The sequence below is a fragment of the Ctenopharyngodon idella genome, chromosome 16 (assembly GCF_019924925.1).
Source record: "Ctenopharyngodon idella isolate HZGC_01 chromosome 16, HZGC01, whole genome shotgun sequence".
In the NCBI taxonomy this organism is placed as follows: domain Eukaryota; kingdom Metazoa; phylum Chordata; class Actinopteri; order Cypriniformes; family Xenocyprididae; genus Ctenopharyngodon; species Ctenopharyngodon idella.
Window position 1 is genome coordinate 7,172,807 of NC_067235.1, and position 22,489 is coordinate 7,195,295.

Sequence of the window (22,489 nt, forward strand, 5' to 3'; positions counted from 1 at the left end):
CACTTGGCAAAGGGAGCAATGAAAAATTTCTTCATTATCTTCACCTGAGACGTTCCCATGACAATGCAGCATGGTGTTCTTATGACATACATATATATATATATATATATATTTTTTTTTTTTTTTTTTTTTTTTTTATAGCCTATGTGTGTCTGAGTGTATTTTTCTGTTCTCAACTTTAAAACTTGCCGTCTCATCTTTGGACACTGCAAGAAAACACCCTTCTTACACATATCCACCTTATTCCGCCACGCCCACTTTTAATACTTCGCTCTTCTGCATTTTGTCATCTGACTTCCGCTAAACTGATGCGACACATCCGGTAGCTAGATCAGTAGTTAGACATTGACTTATTCCATTTAAATCAGAAGACTTAATTCCTTTAAGTTTTAAGAGCTCACATTATATGATTTTATTAAAAAAATACTGACAGCTAACATCTGGCCACATTGTAAAGATTTAAAAAAAAAAAACTGATAATATTGTAAAGGTTTATAGAAATAATTTACAGATAGGTAACATCTGGTCACACTGTAAAAGTTTATAAAAAATAATTGATAGGTAACATCTGGTCACATTGTAAAGGTTTATAAAAAATAACTACATATACTATTTACACTGATTAGTTAAATCAAAACCACAGCACAGACAGACGTGGAACGCACCTACAAATCAACACTTATTCATCCTCTACATCAGAAATTATGTTGCTTAGAAGGTTACACAGGGCAAATTCTCAATTTTATCAATTTTAAGGGTGAGGTTAATTGGAAGTGTTGTAAGAAAGGATTTTGAAGCTTTTTAGTCATATGACCTGCTCAACATGGACACGTACATTGGCGATGCGCCTAGTGTTGGTGGTGTCTTCTTTGGAGAGTTGCATGCCTCTCTTGGTGAATGCTGGAATGACAAGTTTCACCTTCATTTCATAGAGGAGATCGGTAATGCTGAAGCCTCTGTCTTACTTCATCGCCTGGATGAAGGTATTCCAGGAACCCTGAATTTACAGTTTTGAATTTATCACAACACCAGGTTTTGAAACACCAAAACTTTCAGCAAGATCCCCCTGCAATAAATTAAGCGCAGCTTCATCAGAGTCATCAGGAGCTGATCCCAAGTGTGTAGCTGGCAGCTGTTGGTGTATGTATTGGTAAGATGCTCAGCGACTGAATGAATGGTGGTTGTTTCTCAGCAGAGTTGTGTACAATGGCGCCGGCTCAACGCATTGTGTTCTCATATCAGATGTAGGTGGCTTCAGTTTGAGTTGTTTCTGCATCAGAGTTCGGGGGCATGTGGATGTGATCATCCTCACAGTTGTCCACTGCATCACTGATGCTCATCGATGCATCTGTGGAAATAATATAACCATAAACATATTTTTACATTAGTAATAATACATCATGAGAATTAATATATGATGGCACCCATACTTTAACAGAACAGTGTGAGAGAGAGATGCATTGAAAACGAGACAGTATATACACACAATCTCTAACTCTAGTGTTAATACTTAGGTCAATATCAATATCTGAATGAGAGATGTAGCTAGCTGGCCTGCTATCATCTGCAATCACTGTAACTTACAGGAATAATGTAAGCTACTGTAAGACTGTAATGTACCACAATACTATCGTAAATATGTACCATCTTAAATATGAAATATATAGGTGGCAATGGTAATAATGCAAGATTCGTTGTATTTTGTTCGTTACTGATCTCAAATGTATTCATAGAACGGACTTCACAAATCTAACATTAGGCTAACAAGCACATGGCTAGCTAAGTTAGCTTACCTGAATTTGACAATCTGTTCAGCACCCGGTGTGACTTCTTTACTGGAACATCGTAGCCGAGCCATTTCTCGGGGTTAGGGTGTTAATCAGTCGGCCTCCCGTCCATGAAATGGTACGAACACACATAAGGGCGCTTGGGTGGGCACTTCAAGTTTAGCGCCTTCAGCCATTGCCTCAGGTGCTCCTCGTCTTAAGGTGGTGGGTGTAAATTGTAAAGTGCACCGCAACACTCCGACCGCTTCACATTGTATTCATAACATTGTTGATGTAATTGTTCTCTATTCTTAATCTAATTGTTATGGCAGACCCTAACTGAGCATATAATACTCATCTACCGTTACAGCTATAGGATTACCGCTAGCGACTACTATCTTAAGTCCCTCTCAGCCGGAAGTAAGATGACAAAACGAACGCAATGGCGCCACCCTTGTTGTCGCGGGAAAAAAAAAAGGTGAATAAAACTTATTTAAACATAACATGACAAAAATGTGTGAAATACATCACAAAACAACAACAACTTGAATTGCTCTGTTTGTAAGTTAACTCAAACTCTCCCGCCATCTAGCTTTAAAATGAGTATTCGCTGAGTCACATGACCATAAATGATAAAATTACTTTCTTGAAGTGACTATCACATGTAACCTTTGCTAACGGCCTTGTGGAAGGGCCCTTCGTGAAGGGATTCAGTTGTTCACTTTTGTTTGGAAAACCCCTAAAAATGGTGAGAGATTGCTAAAAACTGCGCATGCGTGGAATGCCTGTGTAGATATAAGTCAAATGAAGTATACTTTGCAAGGCTGTGCGTTCGACTGTGCTAGTGTACGCATAAAAATACAAAGTATACTTTCTGCTTAACACCAAAGACTCGCTGATCAATTTGATGAAAACACCTTGAATGTTGTGGTTTTGCACTGACTGCAGAATACCATAACAATCATGAGCATGCAAACTATTATTTTTATTTTATTTATTTATTTTGACTGAAGTTCATTGCTTACATTACTGAATATTGGTGTCACTTTAGAGCAGGGGTTCTCAAACGTTTTGGGGGCGAGGACCCCTCATAAAGTAGAAAATTTTACAAGGACCCTCTCATAATTATATCCAAAGTTAATTTGGGTTAATTTGGGTTAATCCAAAGTTAATTTGGGTGGGAGTAATGAACACAATATGCTTGTTTTATTGGCTCAATTTTTAATAATAGCCAACAGCATTTTATGATATCCAGCGTAGTGTTAGTTCTGGCAGGTCAAGTTAGTCAAGCTCGCATCAGCTGACTCTCAGCTGATCCACAAATACCTATAGGAATATGACGCCTATCACAGCTTCCCTATACATAAGGTCCATTCAGTATTATTAGCAGCTTATCGCGTTGCTCAGGAGCTAATTATCCTTCTCCATCCCCAGTTCCTCCTCTCATCCAGTCAGGACTTGGCCTCTGATATACCTCTTTGTATATACCTCTTTCACTCATTTTTCTTTAATTATGTTGTTACATTAAATTATTGTCATTAAGAACATTAATGACATCTGTATACCTTTATGATGGTTCTGTTCTGTTTACCCTAAGGGGGGTTATCGCTGCTCTCCCTGCTCTTATCCATGCCAAGTCACACGGCTTGAGTATGTCATACCGTGTCTTAACAACTTTAAGTTGTTGACAGAAAAAAAAAAAAAAAAAAAAATCACAGATAAATGGAATCGGTGTATCAGGCACATTTTATTATACAATTAAAAAATAACGTAAAATATCGTTAAATAAAATGGTAAAACTAATAAAAATTATAAATATTTTAATTACCCTATTCAGAATAAAACAATATATATATATATATATATATATATATATATTTCATTACATACAATGTTTATTTTAGAGCCTAAATGAATTTATTTACAGCGAAACTGAAACTTTGGCTCTTTCTCATTTGGCACTAATCAAATGTTTCCATATGCGCATGTATTTGGATGGTAAACTATTACAAGGATTTATACTTCACTCGTGTCCTAACATCCACATAAAACAGTATCCTTCATGAATCATGTGCACAAAAGTGTGTTTGGAATACCAGTGGGACGGTAGGGCGGTGGTCACGCTGACTGCCACAGCCTACATATTGTACAACAGACAATCTAAATTGAGCCAAATAACGCTTTCTATGTTTGGTTGACTGCATTTTTAGTTTGATGACGAATAGGCTGTGATGTCCAGTGATGACCATTCAAAACTATAAAGGGATTTGATTTTGAGATCCATCTTTTCACACTGAGGACAACTGAGGGACTCAAACACAACTATTAAAAAAAGGTTCAAACATTCACTGATGCTCCGGAAGGAAACATGATGCAATAAGAGCCGGGGGGTGAAAACTTTGAAGATCAAGGTAAATTGTACTTAATTTGTCTTCCGGGAAACATGCAAGTATCTTCTGTTGCTTCGAAGGGCAGTACTAAATGAAAATAAATAAATATATAAATATATCTCAACAAAATAAGAAAAATTTAGACATCTTCATCCTGTTCAAAACTTTTCACCCCCGGGCTCTTATTGCATCGTGTTTCCTTCTGGAGCATCAGTGAATGTTTGAACCTTTTTTAATAGTTGTGTTTGAGTCCCTCAATTGTCCTCAGTGTGAAAAGATGGATCTCAAAATCATACAGTCATTGCTGGAAAGGGTTCAAATATGCAAAAAAAAAAAAAAAAAAAAAAAAAAACATCCAGGATCATCCAGGTAACCACACATAGTATTAAGAACCAATGCTTCCCAAACTTTTGAACGGGGTTATTTTAATAAATTCAGCTTTTTTTTTTTTTTTTTTGTCTTGTGGGCTATATGTAAACATCTTTTATGTAAAATATCTTACTCAGGACAGTACTAAATAAAAAAATAACATGCATTTTGTATAATCTTTCTTATTTTGTTAAAATTATTCACATTTACACAGATTCTGTAAGTGGTTCCTATACTTTTTCATGCAACTGTGAAAAACTGGAAAATCTGTGGAGCCCCTGCTTTAGAGGACTTGTGCATATCTTTAGTGTATTATATATTGTATAGCGGTTGTGTTGAAATACTTAAAGGAACACTCCACTTTTTTTGAAAATAGGCTCATTTTCCAACTCCCCTAGAGTTAAACAGTTGAGTTTTACCTTTTTCGAATCCATTCAGCCGATCTCCGGGTCTGGCGGAACCACTTTTAGCATAGCTTAGCATGGTTCATTGAATCTGATTAGACCGTTAGCATCTCGCACAAAAATGACCAAAGAGTTTCGATATTTTTCCTATTTAAAACTTAACTCTTCTGTAGTTACATCGTATACCAAGACCGACGGAAAATGAAAAGTTGCGATTTTCTAGGCCGATATGGCTGCGTAATATCATTGCGCCTGCTGCACCCATGGTACGGCAGCAAAGTTCCTTGATTATTACGCCGGAATAAGAGTATAGTTCCTAGCCATATTGGCCTAGAAAATCGCAACTTTTCATTTTCCGTCAGTCTTAGTACACGATGTAACTACAGAAGTATCAAGTTTTAAATAGAAAAAATATCTAAACTCTTTGGTCATTTTTGAGCGAGATGCTAACGGACTAATCAGATTCAATGAACTGCTAAGCTATAAAAGTGGTACCGCCAGACCCAGAGATCGGCTGAATGAATTCAAAAACGGTAAAACTCAACTGTTTAACTCTAGGGGAGTTGGAAAATGAGCCTATTTTTAAAAAAAGTGGAGTGTTCATTTAATTACAACAATTAATTTGAAACAATCCAAAAAATAAACAACAACAACAATTAAATATCTTAATTTTGAGTAAGCTTATTTAAGACAAGTAAGAGGTTATCCTAATTTTAAGAAGTTATTTACAATGATTTTTATTGTAAAAATATCATTACATTCCCCCAATATTTGGATCATTTGTCCAATGGGTTTATTCTTAAATCACTCATGCCTTTACTCCATGACTACACCAAAGATTAAGAAGAAGAAAATAACACAGTGATGTTGTGTCCTCTGTGCCTTCAAGCTAAATCGAGTTCGACACCCCTGATTTAGTGCATTCATCTTTATTGGGCGGCAGACAGAACCGGTATAAACGAGACACACTGGCTTGGCTACAGACATTCATTCATTCTGGAATGCTGACAGATCCAACGTCCCAGTTGTTTGCAAGTTGTCTGTTCAAGTCGTCTTCAGTACAGAAAGAAAAGAGAACTTTAGAGTGAGGGAAAAAGAGAAAATCTTGCGAAAACTCATAAGAGATCAATAAGAAGTCAAGCTTATGGTTTGCATCCCTCTTGCCCTCCTACCTCATCCTTCCTTACTGGCGGTTACAGTGGCCTGGTTTCCACCTCTGACCACAGACAGGCCCCGGGGTTCCTGTTTACTTGTGCCTGACATGAAAGACTGTAGCTAGCAGGCCTGACACACACACACACAAAGAGTTCACACTCCAACTGCCTGAGAGCTGAAGCCTTTGCTAAACAACTGTATAATAGGACTCGGTGTCGGTGCACAACGAAAAGCACCACGATCAGCCATTTCATATAAATATGAGATTCGTCATTAGAGGAACATCCTGCACACTTCCTGTTTTTAAACAAACACACTGGCAACTTAAGATAAAATCTGTTGTTTTGTTCCCTTGTTAGTTGTAATGCATTAAAAAATTTCTCTCTTTTTTCAGATTTTGCACCTGGTTTTCCTAAAGCCAAATGGCCCAGTTCCCACTGCTGACTAGAGGCGGCCAATTCTAACATTCCTTACAAAAAGGCAAATTTCACGACTTCCCCCTCTGCTTGGTAATGACAAAAAAGGGGCGTGAACAACACAAGCTAAGCAGTTCACCAGCACAACCAGACCTACATGTTCATGCATATGCTAATTGAGGCAGTCAAAGAACATTTGCACGTATTATCAATGGTTCGTTAAAAAGTAGCTAATTATAAAAGTGATTATAGAGCAATTTTTTTTCAGCAGTATTAATTCTGTAAGTATTCTTTATAATTTTTTTTTATAACTTTATAATTTTCAAAGAGTTTTCATTAAAGAGTTATTAGCTATGAACCAAACCAATCAGCTCAATCACAACATTAAAAACTTTGATTTGAAGCAAAAACATTTGAAAATCTGACAAAAAAAATATACAAGACTGTGTACTTAACGGCTTTAACTCTTTTTTACTCTCTTTGACACAACGCTTCCCTGCCATTGACAAGTTTTTCCAGCTTTCCATGTTTTTCATGGTTTGTCACTGTTATACTGTAGGGGACACCGTTACGCATCTTCTGAAAGAGTATAGCATCTACGGATCTAAAAACAAGCGAATAAGATGATCTGCGTAAACCAGAAGGGGCGTATACAATTAAGCTAATGTGATCATCAAACATTCAACAGCATATAAATCAAAGCTGCCTAACGTTGCCAAATGAGATGTCAAACCTACAAAGAGGCAGTGTTGGGGAAAGTAAAAGTAATGCAATTTTGCAATATTGCATTATATTGCAATATTGCATTACTCCCTAAAAAGTACCTAACTGTGTTAGTTACTTTTTATGGAAAGTAATGTGTTGCATTACATTTGCATTACTTTTTCTCACTTAGGCTGGGCTTGCTTGTTTGTTTTTTAATAACAAAAAGTTCTATTATTGGCAAATGTAAAGGCCCTTTCACATCAAAAGTGAAATGAATAAAGCCCTGCCCTTTTTTTTTTTTTTTTACTCATACGCTAGTGTACTCGCACAGCCGAACGCACAACATTGGAAAGTATACTTTATACTCATACGCATACACAGGCGTTCGATGCATGCACAGTTTTGAGCAATCTCTTGCCACGAGTTATAATCCATGTAAACATCTTTGTATTCTTTCATGCTACAGTTGTACAAATGAGAGTACTTTCAAACCTCTTCACACAATCTCTTGTCTATGTAGGCCTCCATTGTCACTGTAGCTTGCATGCGTTCTGGTCTGTTCTGTTTATGCAGTTTTTCTTTGACTATCTTGTGAATCATTGCCCCCAGGGCAGGGTTGCCACCTTGTGGATAAACTAATTACTGCAAAAAAAATTGAATGCGCATGTGCGACCTGTACAAGTACGCGCCGTTACAAAAATCTGGCGGTGTATGTACAGTATGCACATACTCTTCTGATGACGAAATTCACGTGCACTGTACACTGACCCTCACGTACGCGTAAAAAGTGAACTATACTTTGGGCTTAAGCCTTAGGCTGAATGAAATGCAAATTCATGCCTGTACAGTAGAGGGCACAGCTCAAACAATCCTTTCAGCTGTGTTGCCATTCTGGATTGGAGAAGAATAGGATGCAGAAGAATTCTTGCTTATTTGTATGGTTGAATTGGATAATCAAAGCTCAGCAGCAAAGACAATGGTTAATAAAGTGAGAAATATATACAAAGTTTAGTTGTGTTATTTAACATTTCACAGTTTTTATTAATTTTGAGGAATACTGAATCTGTTTTTGCGCAAGTGAGATGAGTAAATTTATGCTCACATTTAGTCTAGAACTACAATAACCATGATGTTTAAACAGTGCACACAACGCCTATTCGCCTCACCAAAGTCCTTTTTAAGGAAAGTCTGTTCACTCTGCGGCTATATTTGCAACGCCTCCGGGCAGCTATTTCGGGCATCCAAGACAATCTATTTGAATGGGGGAATCCTGAAATCTCAAAACTGCTTGCCAAACTCACAATTAAATAACATATTTCAAATCAGCAACAAAATCTGACATGAACTGTCCCATTAATGTTGTTTCTTAAGCTCAAATAGCATTAAAAAAATAATAATAATAAAATAAAAATCTTATTTTTCAGGCTAGACCAGCCAATGCGCATGTGCAGTCCTAAGCACAAGTCTCAGGTTTCTATAGGAACCGGAGCTTCTAATGGCATGCTGCAGTGACGCAATGACTTTACCTATCAGGCGGGACATATTCTGCCATATTGCGCATTGCAGTTTTTCCCATTCATAAGTAATAGGAGTGAACCATCTTTCTATATCTATAGTCTTTGGCCTCACTCCCAATTTCTCTCAACCTGTGGACAAGAGCGGTGTCAGTGAATAAATGGGAAAACAAAGTAACTTCCGTTACTTACTTGAAAAAAAAGTAACTTAGATATTTTGTTGTAAATTTAAAAGTAACGAAAAAAGTAATCTGATTACATAACTCGCATTAATGTGTTACACCCAAAAATTCAAAGACGTATACGACTGTGCAAGCTTTGAGGGTGTTGATGAACTTGATGATCTACCCGATTTATGTTTTGATAGTTCTGAATCCAATCCGGACGAAGTCTCAGAACACCTTAGTAACCCATGTCAATATGGTCAAGAGTGTTGCATGGCCTAACACATTTCCCTCAGCTTCATTTTTAACTGACACATTGGCATACAGTGTGCAGTGTTTCTTGTCATCAGTTTTTAAAAATGGTAAAATACTAATGTTAAAAACACTGATCATCTTGACCGGTGCACGGCTCTCTTGACCTGATGGCAGTGGGCCACTGAGCGCAGGACAGCAGTGCCGTCCGAATTATGTGATGCTGAAGGAATGTGCCCTCTGACCCAGATCTGCCTGTATAAAGGGATGTGGAGTAGACCGGAGAAGAAAGCCCAGTGTTTAGGACCCCTGCAGTCCACCCCCACTCTTTACGAACACTGCACTGTTCTAGTCCACCCTGCGTCGCCCCGGTGCACGTTAACACCCCCTTCAGCTCGCACAGACGCTGTCTTTCTCTCCCTCGTCCCCTGCAGCTGCAGCTTCCTTTATGTAATCACCTCGGAGACACACTGCCACTGCGTGAGGCCTTTATTGTCCGGCAGCATAGAGGGCTGCTCCAAATAGTTGCTGTCCTTGGCCGAGTGGTCTGCTGTTAGAGTAAGTGTGGATGGAAAACAGACAGTGGAGACCACACTTGAATACTGACGACAGATGAACAGGTGCACCTTGACACACACACACACACACACACACACACACACACACACACACACACATACACACACAGGTCAGCGAGTACAACAGGGAGAAAAAAAAAAAAAAAAAAAACAGCAAAGTAACTTGAGGCATCAGCAGTTTTCATCAGCAGTGATGTGAAGCTCACTATTTTAAATCTGCAGATTGATGAAATGCTGTATGCAGGGCATGAAATTGTATTCTTTCCATACATTAAATACTAATATGAATCATGAACTCTAATAGTTAAAGTTGTTTTCTTGTGCAGCCTCACGTGAGACAAAAATATTACAGTTTGTTTCTCAGTTCAGGCCTCTTGGCCTCTTGGCTACTCAGACGTTTGATTATCAGCATTAAAGATAACCACACGCTCATTATAATAGCTGTACACATTATGAATAGTGCTTTTGAAAAATATGCTTTAAATCAAGCAGCATAACGAGCTGTTTTGTACAGCTAAAAATAACTGGAAGTAAATGACACCAGAAGCCAGACACATTAAATTTACAAATGGACGTGCCCATTCCTACCTGAAAAATAAGGTGGATAACAGCTGCTTTGTAACTTTTTAGTTGGAAGTTTGTCTAACATTTTTAAATGTTTCTATTTTTTTTTTTTAGAATGTTCAGAGAACATTCAAAAATAACATTTTCATAATTTGTTTGATTGTTTATGATTTAACGCCATGCGAGCTACCTCGGCTATATTCATAGCGAGAACGAGATTTTAAAAAAAAAAATTTAAGGAAAAAAAATAAATTAGGTTTTTAAATTTGATCTTAGATAAAAATTATAAAACTAAATCAGGCCTTACTTCATTATTTTTCTGTTGGCTTTTATGAAAAGATTTTAAAGAGCTCTAACAGATTTCAAACTAACATAATCCATCAAAATATGCTTCAGTGATCATTTTCATAATTTAAATGCTTTTATAACTTAATGCGAATGTTAGCAAAACATTCTTAGAACATTTTTGTTAGCTGGGTACTCAGTAGCCTAACATTTAACTCAGAATCTGCACTGTAAACCGTGCAGTTATGCAAAAGCATAACTGAAAACTTTTGTGATTCTGCATCCAAACGACTAGCTGTCAGTCCAAGAAGACTGTCATATCAGCCAGCGCAAAATAAATTAAATAATTATAGAGTGCACCTATAGGTCTGAACCATTTTGCAACTTAGTTCTTCCTTAAACCTGGTATACGAATCAATACGAAACTGCAACTAGTATTAAGACCCATTCACACCAAGAAAGATAACTATAAAGATAAATATATATATAGATATATAGTTGTCACGGCTCCAGCAGGGACTCTTATTGTGATATTCTGTTTTGTTTCATTTAGTTCCTGTTTCCCTACTCTGTTTCAGTTTCCTGGATTACTGATTATGTTTGTTTCTATGGTCACTTATGAATTGCACCTGTCTTTCATTATGTTTGCCTTGTATTTTTCCTCCGTTATATTCAGTCCCTTGTTGGTTGTCATTTGTAATTAATTGTGGTAGCGTTTCACCAAAGTTTATATTCCTATGTTCTCCTGAGTGTTTGGATTATAAATAAAGACTGTGTTCACTTGAATCTTGAGTCTTTGAGTGCACGTGTACTACTATGTGTGACAATATTAGCGTCCACACCAAAGCACAATAATGTTCTGTTTATTGTAAGATCACGCTGCAGTTTTGATGTCTGCCTCTTTAAATGCTCGAGCTCTTTACAGCAAGATGGACATATATGTTAGAGGGGCAAAGAGGGGCACATCTAAAGTGGTTTGCAGAACTTTGCACACTGGATGAGAAGTGCCATGTCTTTAAAATAACATTTTAGAATTGTGCTTTATAATTGTCTTATAAATCCTCGTTAATGTATATAAAGCCTTCATTCTAGTCTGTAAGATAGCACATTTTAATATTAGAAACAGTGCTAATAGTATAAATTAGATTCCAGATATATTATATATTATTTTAAGCTTAATTTATGATTCTGGATAAACAATTCATCCAGATGATTTATGATTCTGATTCTCCCACGGTTCTGAAAACAAAACATTAGACAACTAAAAAAAAATAACATGTAATTTACTTGACTAAATGTTCTATTTAATGTTATAAATTAGTCTATTTATAAATGTCTAAAATGTTACAAATACATCAATTAAAATCATTTAAATATAATCATTACGTATAAAAAAAAAAAAAAAAAAAAAACACTGAAATCAATGAATGAAGATTTGTTTTGCCCAGAGTTCCTGAACAAATCTCTTGAATGAATGATTCGATGATATATCAAATAAAATTTACTGGTTGCCACCTACTGGCATAGCAATGTAATAGATACAGTCTTACTTTAAGTGAAACATTAACAATGGTCATTTACTTATTTTGATTGCTGCCAACATCAGTGTTTATATCAGGAATATAAACTTTTATTCCAATATTTTCATTATTATTGGATGTTTGCAAGACAGAAATAGCAATACTGTGTAGTTGAAAACACTGTTTGTGATGCTGTTTCAAACATGAGCACTGTTATCTCTGGGTCAGCAGCAGTGTGAAAGCATGTTTAAATATTCCAGTGTGATGGTAATTTCTAAGGTCTAATAGACATAGCGGAATCATTATTTAGCAATAACATTGTGTGTGTGTTTGAATCGAGATTGCAATCTTTGAATGATTAAACGTGAATACAATTTTTGTATGTCATATTTGAACCAGACCTCAAAAGGGTGGCTCTCCCGCTTCCACATCCCATGGAGTTACATATAAAGTAACTCAGCTGTTTCTCATAATAATATGATGAATTCTGCCAATACAGCACTGCTCTAGACAGCCAACCACCCCTCAACTGCTCTTCCCAGAGTTCAGCTGTTTCATCTGTCACACTGGTGCCTTAAGTCTTTTGAATGCGATAGTGCTGTAATGTGGTCTTTGTGCTGTAATTTGCACACAGTGACTCCAGTGTTTGCAGCAGTCTGAGGAAGAGGAGAGTGATCTGTGAACGGCTCCTGGTCAGGCCTGCGTATCTGAAAGAGAGGCTTTGTCTGCCATACGCAGCAGTGCTGAAACCGAGCACTCACAGATTACGGGCTAGAAACTGCATGAGAAGCCCCTTCATCGCATGAAATGTCATTACGGCTCTGCAGTACAGACTGAATAGTAATATGGTCACAGAAACACACCGAACATGGCAGAGGCATCTCATACTGTCTGCGCTCACCTAAGAGAGGAACGTCAGACAAGATTATACGTCATATTATACGTAGGTCACAGGTGTGTGTGTGTGTGTGTGTGTGTACTGGAATTTTGCAACAGCTTCAAATGTGGCCCATCCGGATTCAGAATGAGAATTAAGAGAATTTATAATGCTTGTATAATTAAGCTTTTAACATTGAATGTAATACAATTAATTCACAAAATACAAGCATGTACTCAGTCATGAAAAACTGAAAACAACAAATTTAAATGATTTCAGTTTAGTGCATCTGAGCAGTGATAAAAACAGGTCACATTCAGCAGCAAGTTTAGTGTTCATTCTGTTAATTTACACCTTTATAGCCTTAAAAATGTAAAAATAAATAAAATAAAAACAACACGATCTCAAATCACATTCATGAAAGCAAACGTTTCTAAGAAAAACCTATGGAGCTCTGAAGGTCTTAACTAAGAAAACTGTTTTTAATCAGTCATGAAAGAGGTGCAGAGAAATCCAGTGATGTTGAAGCTGTAAATTGGGATGTCTTCCATGAGCATCTAATTGCACGCCTGCTGTTGTCAAGGCATGGAAGGTGACAGCAGGTGAAAGCCAGTCGTGTTTTTTTAGGGGTCTGGAATTTAAATGTGCCCTCCTCGCTCTCTCTCACACACAAACATGAGTGTGAGTGGCAATCAAGCTTCTCTCGGGATGAGCGCGGGTCTGCACTCACGCATTCTCTCTGTCCCTGTCAGTTGTTGTCAGAGTGTCAGGTAGTTATTGGGCCAGGAGCGCCACGCCTGATTATTTATTTTGATTATTTATTTAAAAACTCAAACTTAAAAACTATTCAAAAAATCCATTCCTCAAACCACCAAGGTCATTGTTTCACCAAACCAGTTCAAGTGCTCTGGCACGCAGATGAAAGGCACATTAATAGAGCTCTGAGTTCAGAGAAGTCTCCACTGAATGTACATACACATCAGGCAGATGTCTCATCATACGGCCACTCATTTGATTCTGTTTTTAATGCTAATATAAAGTATTTGAAATCCAAATAGCATCTGCTGATTACATCCAGCTTTTTCAATGTGGTGGAGACTATAAAAAAAGTAATTCTACTCTGTCACAAGGAGACGTTCACCATAGCCTGATGGTTTGTGCCAGCACTTTCTTTAGAATAATTGAAAGAGGAAAGTGCATATGGAATAGTGCAATAATAATAAACATTTATATTGCTGATTTATATGGAAAAATCTATAGGCTGGTTCCTACGATCACACTGCAATAGAAATATATAACATGGACATGCATGATGGCACTGCTCTTGCTGGAAATGTGTTTATTCATCACTTGGCCATTACATTAAAAGCGGGCAATAGTGGAGACTTTTGTGAACAGCAAAACCTTTTATCTTAATCTACACAGATAATGTGAGCATGTACGTGCTCCGGTTTCAGTCAACAGTCTGATATTTTTCTCATTGAGTCTGAGCTTGGATGTTTCATAGAATTAAGCAAATATCTGTTTATATGGGTGCATGTATTTAATTATTTCTCTATAGTATCTAAAATAATGCATTATACTTGAATACCTGTTTTTCATCAACCTGGTGACTCTGCAAATCAATGCAGAGAGGTCGCTTCTACAGAACAGCACTGAAGGCCTGTAAATCCTCTAATTCAATTCAAAATCTATTTTCGATTCTTCTAAATCAATCCGCCTCAATCCAATATTGCACTCAAAAAAGCTTCGGACACAGTGTGTTCTGAGGATCTCCGTCAGCATGTCTGTCCCACACATGAGGATGGCTCTCTGTGAAACAAAGAAGTCAATCAATCCAATGAAAGCTTTTTAAGAATTTCACCAGTATGTGAACAACACGGTATCAAAAACTACAGCAGATTGCACTGCATGAATAGTAAAACTGGGCTGTTATTCTGGATTCACGTTTATTCTACTCTGTTAACTTTTAAGCATGTATTTATATGTCTGTTCACATCAGTGGATGCAATTACGTCAGTAAATAAGTCAGCTCTGCAGTACAATAATATTGGAGGGGAACAAGGACTGCAGAGGAAGGCGGACGCCCACCGCAGTGCTGAGAGGGGGGACCGCTCCCTGTCTCCAAATGGAAATTAATCCCCCCAAAAACAAGCTCATCAGTATTCTGCTCACACAGCCTCCAAACGTACAGGAGGGCGGTGGGAAGGGTGCAGGAGAGTCCTGACTGACTGTACGAGCACTCCCGACACCCAAAATCTGCCTATTCTTCCATGCTTCAACTTCATTGCTCACTATTTGTGTTTAGCAGCTTTTTAGAAAAGACTGCCTTTTCTAGCAAGTCGTTTTTACCTTGAGAATCAAACAGGAATGACGGTCGTCCTTGCGTTTGTCTGTTAGATGGATGTAAAGAAAAGCCAATCCACAAGAATAAATTATGTGGACATTATCATAACACAAAAAGATCCATCCAATCCAGGATAAATTGCTTCATGCTTTCAGGCACCTCAAATTGCCCATATGACAAGTTCTTTTTTTTTTTTTTTTTCCTTCTCTCTATGGACGTGAATATATTATTTCTGTCTTACACCTACATTTAAATGGGTGGAAGTGAAGTAACATGGCTGCATGCTACTGATACTGTACATGTCAACCAAACACACTTCTTACACATGAGATTTACTGCCTCCTTTTATGTAAATTGGACTGAATTGTGGTGGGTGAACACTTGAGGGAGTTGGGGGAGGTTAATTGTGATTGGATGACAGTTCTTTCTTTCTTTCTTTCTTTCTGCATATACAGGGATGATTTGATTTTCAAATTAGTTATTGCACAAATCAAAATAACAATTTTAGCTCTGATTTCTTGGTCACTGCTGATACGAAAGTTTAACTCTCCTTGTGTCTGATTAGCCACATTAACCACAAAAGAACTGCCTTGGCAACAAACACAGGCAAATAAAAAACTGTGCATCACTTATCGAGCCCACAGTTTCAATAGGTCAGAAATTTAAATTTCATTGTCTGTTACATTTCTCAAAACAAGACTGTCTGACAGGGAAATGTGCCACAAATCCAAAAGAAATTTGCATGTAACTTCCATCTAATGCATGCAATTCAAGACTCAAGATAACATTTATAGGTGTTTGACCAGGGAAGCATCACTTATTACTACTCAAACTATGTTCAGACTGCAGGTAAATCCGAATTTTCTTGCTCATATGTGACTCAGATCTGTTTTTGTTATGACAGTGCAAACAGCACAAACCACATGCAATCTGATCTTTTTGATTCTGATTTGGACCACTTCCATATGTGGTCCTAAAACTGATACAGGTCAGATGTTTTGCAATGCGACCTCAGTCTCATGTGACTTTTACGTCACTCTAGATAAACGTTCATCACAATTTTGGGCTCATAGGAATGGCTTCAAAGATTTTACATACCTGAAGTCATCAGTACCGTTGCAACATTAATTGTTTCAGAACATGGTGTTAAAGCAAAACATCATAAACGTTTAAAAACTATACTCTCCTTTTTCGCATCCTCGTATTTGTTTTGTTTTTTTTATATTGCCTGCGCATAAATTCGCTGGCTCCCGGGGAAGATCACACAATAAATAAACGCGTAATTGTTTATTTCAAAGTCCTCCGTGTTTACTTCCGTATGACAGCATGCTGCGTGACATCTTTTTAATGTTCTTTTGAGCATGCGGCTCAGTTCAGGACCATGATCTATTCACACTCGAATCTGATATTGGCCACAATTAAAACAACAATGTGAACAGCTATACAAAAAAAAAAAAAAAAAAAAAAAAATCGGATCTGGGCAATATATTTGAATTGAGCATTAATGCTCACAGTGTGAACGTAGCCTTAGTGTGTGCGTCATCTTGCAGTGTTTGTGCTCCAGATATGAATGATTCCTAAAATCACGTGTGTTGTTGAGGAGAGTTTTCTGCTACTACTAAATGATCAGACTCCCATTTTCACCTGGTGGACTAGAAAATGGCTGCAAATATCCCATTGAAGAAAAGACCTGAGATCACAGAGACTCAGGTTCTGTTTACACTAGTGTGTTTTTGTTTTAAAATGAAAACAATCCTCGTCTACACTGACGTTTCCACAGTGCTTCAGAAACGATCTCCGTCTACACTCCACGGCTGAAAACGGGCGTCACGTGACCGTTCATGCACACTGGGCATGCGCGTACAAGTGTAAACAGTTGCCTCTTGCACATGTAGGTAGCTGCAGTATTAAAAAAAATGCAAAGTTTAACTGCACAATGGCTGCTAAAAATGACAACAAAGCCAGCAAAGATTGCAGTTCAGTCTCCATGTTATTGTTTACACAGTCGTCAAGGATATGCTGCCACGCCATCGTTTTCAAAAGTCTGTGTTTTGGTCCATTTACACTGAAACGCAACCCCGGCGTTTTCAAACTAAAACAGGGTCTGCAGTCTCCGTTTTCGAGTTTCGAAAACACCGGCCTAGTGTAAACGACAGGCGTAACCGTAGCAAAACGTATGCGTTTTAAAACGAAAACGCACTAGTGTAAACGGGGCCTCAGAACACCCTAGAAACCACAAAGCAACACACTAACAACAATTCAGAACACAATAGCAACCGCATAGCAACGCCCTGGCAACCACCCATAACCTAACATTGCGGTGCCAACTACTGCACAGTGTAAGACTCTGAGCGTCTGTCACGTCCTCAGCACATGCACACTGAGCTCAGATTAGCTGCCTTTAATTGCAGCCACAGACTCTGATGAGATCAGATGTAGACACTCCCTGTTCTGGAAGAGAGATTCAGGGAGTTACGGCTCGATGGCCCAGTGTCAAAGGGTGGAGAACACAACCACAGCCTCTCTCTGTGTGACTCTCTAACTGCCTACATTTTATTTATTGTGCATCTTTTCAAATCTCCATTGGTTTGGATTGGAAATAAAACTGCAGATGCAACAGAGATAAACAACAATGCAGAAGTGACATAACTTAGCCAAAGAGCACCAACACACTCTATGTTTTTTGCGTTATTTAAATGTGAGATTCTTTTTCTCCTTGTGATAAATTATTTACATATCTCATGTAAGTAACAGTGTGACACATCATCACTACACAACCATCTCTTACATCATCCTTAACTCCTTTTCCGTCATATTTCAGCAATTCCCGGCTGTCAAAGTGCTGATGTAGGAGTCCGTTGACTAATACCGTGTGGCTAATGAATCCTCCTCAAGAGAAAGAGTGACGAGTGCCGCAGATCAAACACTAAGAAAGAGAGAGAGAAAAATGTAAACAGAAATGTGCTGTTAGTGCCACTTTGCCATCATCGCGTCCCGTTTGAATGCTTAGCCAAGAATAACAATCCATAATTCATGAGCTGCCGTCTAGTCCACAGACAGAAGTCAACGAAGCATTTATTATTCATTGGCACACACCTCACGTGATGAGCTCTCCAACAAATGGGTTTCAGGCCTGTTTTTTCTGTAAATCATTTATTTTAGTTTTAGTTTTGTTGTTGCTTTATTCTTCCCTGTTGTTGTTGTTGTTTTTTGCATTTTTTATTAATGAAAAGGGAATTAAATCATCAACTGGCAGCAATTAGCAGTGATTAACTGGTATTAGCATAAATATAGAGTGAATGAGCATTAGAAAAATGCCCTGTAAAGATTTCATTTCAAATTCACCCACTAAAGACCTATTAAATCGCTCTAGCATATTAACATACATGAATCGCAGCGTACGATCATGAACTGCACATAACACTGTTTTCTATGAACAGTAAGGGTCAGAGGTCATGAGCAGCCTCTGCAGCTGTTTATGAAAATGCACAATCACTCACACCAGACCTCTGCCATGTTAATGTGCAGTCATTAGCGCTGTGAGAACGGCCTGATTTGATCATTTCTGTTGTGTGGAGGGATCCTGGGGCACATGTTTCCTCCACTTTAATCACATTTGAACCAAATTCGCATCTGATTTAGCTGTTTATTTCTCCCAGCGCTCCTGATGATATGCATGTGTTGGTGACCTACTTTTGCTCAAGCTGATTCAGCAAGAGGTGGTGGGGTGCAGGATTCAGGGTCCCTCATGTCGATCTGTCTATTGTGTTTCAGTGTGTGTGTGTGTGTTTACATGTATATGCGGGTGAGAGTGTGGCTGGCGTGTGTTAGTAATATCAGAATGCTGATAAAAAATAAAAAAAAAATAAAAAAAAACAGTTCAGCACACTGTAAACAACTCTTCCTCATCTCTTTAAAGTTAACAGGAAACAGCATTCACAACCCAAGTGGAGTAAGATGCCTTAAGACAGTAAATGGAGTTTGATCTCCAACTCTGAACTCTATGTTTGGTGAAGGAAGAACATCTCTCCAACACATGAGATCTAAAAAGGACAACACAGAGAGAAAGCCAGTTCCCAGAGGAGCGGATGCATTTCCTCAGATAACGGGAGTGAAGCCTGTAACATGGTCACTCAGAGACACTGCGGTCTGCACACGCTCAGTCAGTTTGTCTGCTAAACACTGAAGGTTTTCAGGGTGAGGACATCCTATGCAGTTGTAACTGGTTATGTTGCATTATATTACAGCAACAGCCTCATGAGACTGCTGAGAAATTGTGCTAAACAGCAAAACTGTGCTAAACAACATTTTATGTCTTATCTGAATGACTGTCTTCTGTTTGGGCTCCCAGAGACCCAAGGATGTGTTTGTAAAAATAAAACGAAAAATAGCTTCTAATTTCCCTTATAAAACCTTAAAAAATGTTCTTCTGAGTAGACAGATATTATCAAAGAAACAAATGAAAATTCTGTCATCATTTACTCATCCTCATGTTGTTCCAAACTTGTAAGGCTTTCGTTCATCTTCAGAACACAAATGAAGATATTTTTTAATGAAATCTGAGCAATGTCTGTCCTTCCATTAACAGCTACGCAACTACCACTTTGACGCTTTAAAAAAAAAAAAAAATCATAAAGAGATCATAAAACTGATCCATATGAATTTAGCAGTTTAATCCAAATTTCTGAAGAGACTTGATCACTTTATATAATGAAAAGATTGAATTTAGGCTTTTATTCACATATAAACATTGATCAGAGAACATAAACAAACTCAACCAAACCTGCTTGATGCGAGAGAACAAACCTCTAGTGTAAGCTCAAGCGTGCTGCGTAACATGAAAATGAACCTCATTGGTTTTCGCACGAACATGCTTGAGCTTCCGTTTACCATAACCGATGTGTGCGTTGATGAATGTTTATGTGAATAAAAGCCTAAATTAAATTTGTACAGCATACAAAGTGATCATGTCTCTTCAGAAAATTTGGACTAAACCATTCAATTCATATAGATTAGTTTTATGATCTCTTTATGAACTTTTGAAGCAAAGTGGTAGTTGTGTAGCTGTCAATGGAGGGACAGAAATCGCTCAGATTTCATAAAAAAATCTCTTCATTTATGTTCCGAAGATGAAAGTCTTATGGGCTGGAAACGACATGAGGGTGAGTAAATGAGAATTTGTGGGTGAACTTAACCCCTTAACCACCATAAAAGCATGCGACAATTGCATTTATTCACATCCTAAGGCCTGTTCACACCAAGACTAATGCAAAAATTCTGTGCGATAAACATTTTAATTTGAATGAATGGCTGTTAATGCTGCTGTTCAGAGCAACATGAACATTTGCATGCTGTCAATGTGAATAAAACTAGCAAACCAATATGATTCACGCTTTTGGTCACATGCCCAGAGTCACTGCTGTTATATAAAACTACAACTTGGTGGCACTCACGTACAGAGGATTTTGCTATTCAACAGTGAATAGCAGAGAAAGAATCCGGAACCGGCCTTCTTGTCACTGTACAGTACTCTTGTATTTCATAAACACCATAGTGAATACAAAATTCTGAAAGGCTGTTAGAAAACTACATACAATACATTCTGTTTGACTTTCTTTCCTGTGACAAGCAGGTTAAAAACAAAGTTGCGCAGTGCTGCTTTAAGTAGGCCTACCATAGCAAAACTGTATTTCTGCTTTTCTATACACCACCTACTGTAAGAGAATGAAACTGCACTTTCATTCAGTTCATCTGCTGTTTTGTATACATTTATCTGAAATTTGCATGCGAAAATTGGACAGAAATTTTGTGCCGACCATTTGTATCGGATTGAATACGTTTTTATACTGTACCCGGGGTCTCTAAGACCCCAAACAGAAGTAAAGCACATTTGCTTCATGAAAATTTGATTGTTTGATACATGTTAAGCTTGTTGATAATCAGGGAATAATAACATGCTGATCTATAACTTTTTTAAGATATTAAAAAGGACTTTGGAGTTTCTCATCCCTGAAACAAAACATGAGTAAAGGTACTGAATGTTTATCCTTAAATATGCCAATGGCATAAGTGTCACATTCTACATCACTTTTGTGAAGTGTTTGAGAATATGAAGGTCTGCTTGTGAAGATATGACTGCAAAATACCAGAACAGGTGTGAAACAGATTCATGCAAAGACACCAGTCACAACAAGAACTCTCTACCAGTACACACACACACGATCTGTGTGTGTGTGTGTGTGTGTGCGTTTTTGTGACATTTCAAGACACAAATGTGTATAATGACATGGGTATGACAGGTATTACAAGGAGAGGGTGACTTATAAGGACATTACCCCATGTCCCCATTTTTCAAAAGGCTTATAAACCATACAGAATGAGTTTTTTTGAGAAAGTAAAAATGTGCACAGTGCACAGTGATGGGTAGGTTTAGGTGTAGGGGTAGTGTAGGGGGATAGAAAATACAGATTGTACAGTATAAAAACCATTACGGCTATTGAATGTCCCCATAATTCACAAAAACAAGTGTGTGTGTGTGTGTGTGTGTGTGTGTGTGTGTGTGTGTGTGTGGCCTCATTTGATTCACCGTCTCATATTTTCTGAGTATGAACAAATCAGAGTTTGTTCAGACAAGAGTCGCATTTCACCAGGCTATTTCTAGTCCTCTTAGAAGTACATCTATGATTATATTCAAATTAAAGCCACATTACATAGAGCACAGTAATTGCAACTTCATTTGCATTAACGGTCTGATCTTTTGAACTTAAACACAGTATGCATGTCGAGACGTGAGTGGAGGAAGCTGCCACGGCTGATGAAGGAGTGACACACGCTAACTGAGTGAGAGTGCCATGATGTCTCAACTGCTAACACACTTAGCCCTGCTCCGGATTCAATTAGAGAGATGCTGGCCCTCAATAAAATGCTATCGGTAAACACCATCCACCGTGTCCTTTCCTTCTAGCTACGGTAAGGTCTTAGCCACCTCTTGACCCTGTTGGTTACAAACCGTTTGGTTCCTGAAAAGAGAGGTCAGAGGTTGTCACCTAGGCCCGGGCCATTGTCAATCCCAATGGTATTATGCTAAATATCTAATCGTTTTACTCTTTCGCTTAATGTCCCCTGTGGTCACCCTACAGCAGCACTTCTTTAATGACAATAATGCTGTTATTCTGAGAGCGGT

At 37.9% G+C, this 22,489-nt stretch overlaps 1 long non-coding RNA gene across 10 annotated transcripts in view; it reads right to left on the reverse strand.

Annotated features, from left to right (window-relative positions):
- LOC127497976 (uncharacterized) overlaps positions 1–22,489 on the reverse strand; it is a 132,600-nt gene that overhangs the window by 52,870 nt on the left and 57,241 nt on the right. For 4 of the 10 annotated variants that reach the window (XR_007925727.1, XR_007925726.1, XR_007925719.1 and 1 more), the window contains exons 3-6: positions 18,095–18,232; positions 14,551–14,771; positions 9,594–9,761; positions 836–1,348 (exon numbers count right to left, since the gene is read on the reverse strand). This is a non-coding gene — a long non-coding RNA (uncharacterized LOC127497976). The remainder of the gene's footprint in view (positions 1–835; positions 1,349–9,593; positions 9,762–14,550; positions 14,772–18,094; positions 18,233–22,489) is intronic. The other 6 variants (XR_007925723.1, XR_007925722.1, XR_007925724.1 and 3 more) reach the window with 6 other exon arrangements.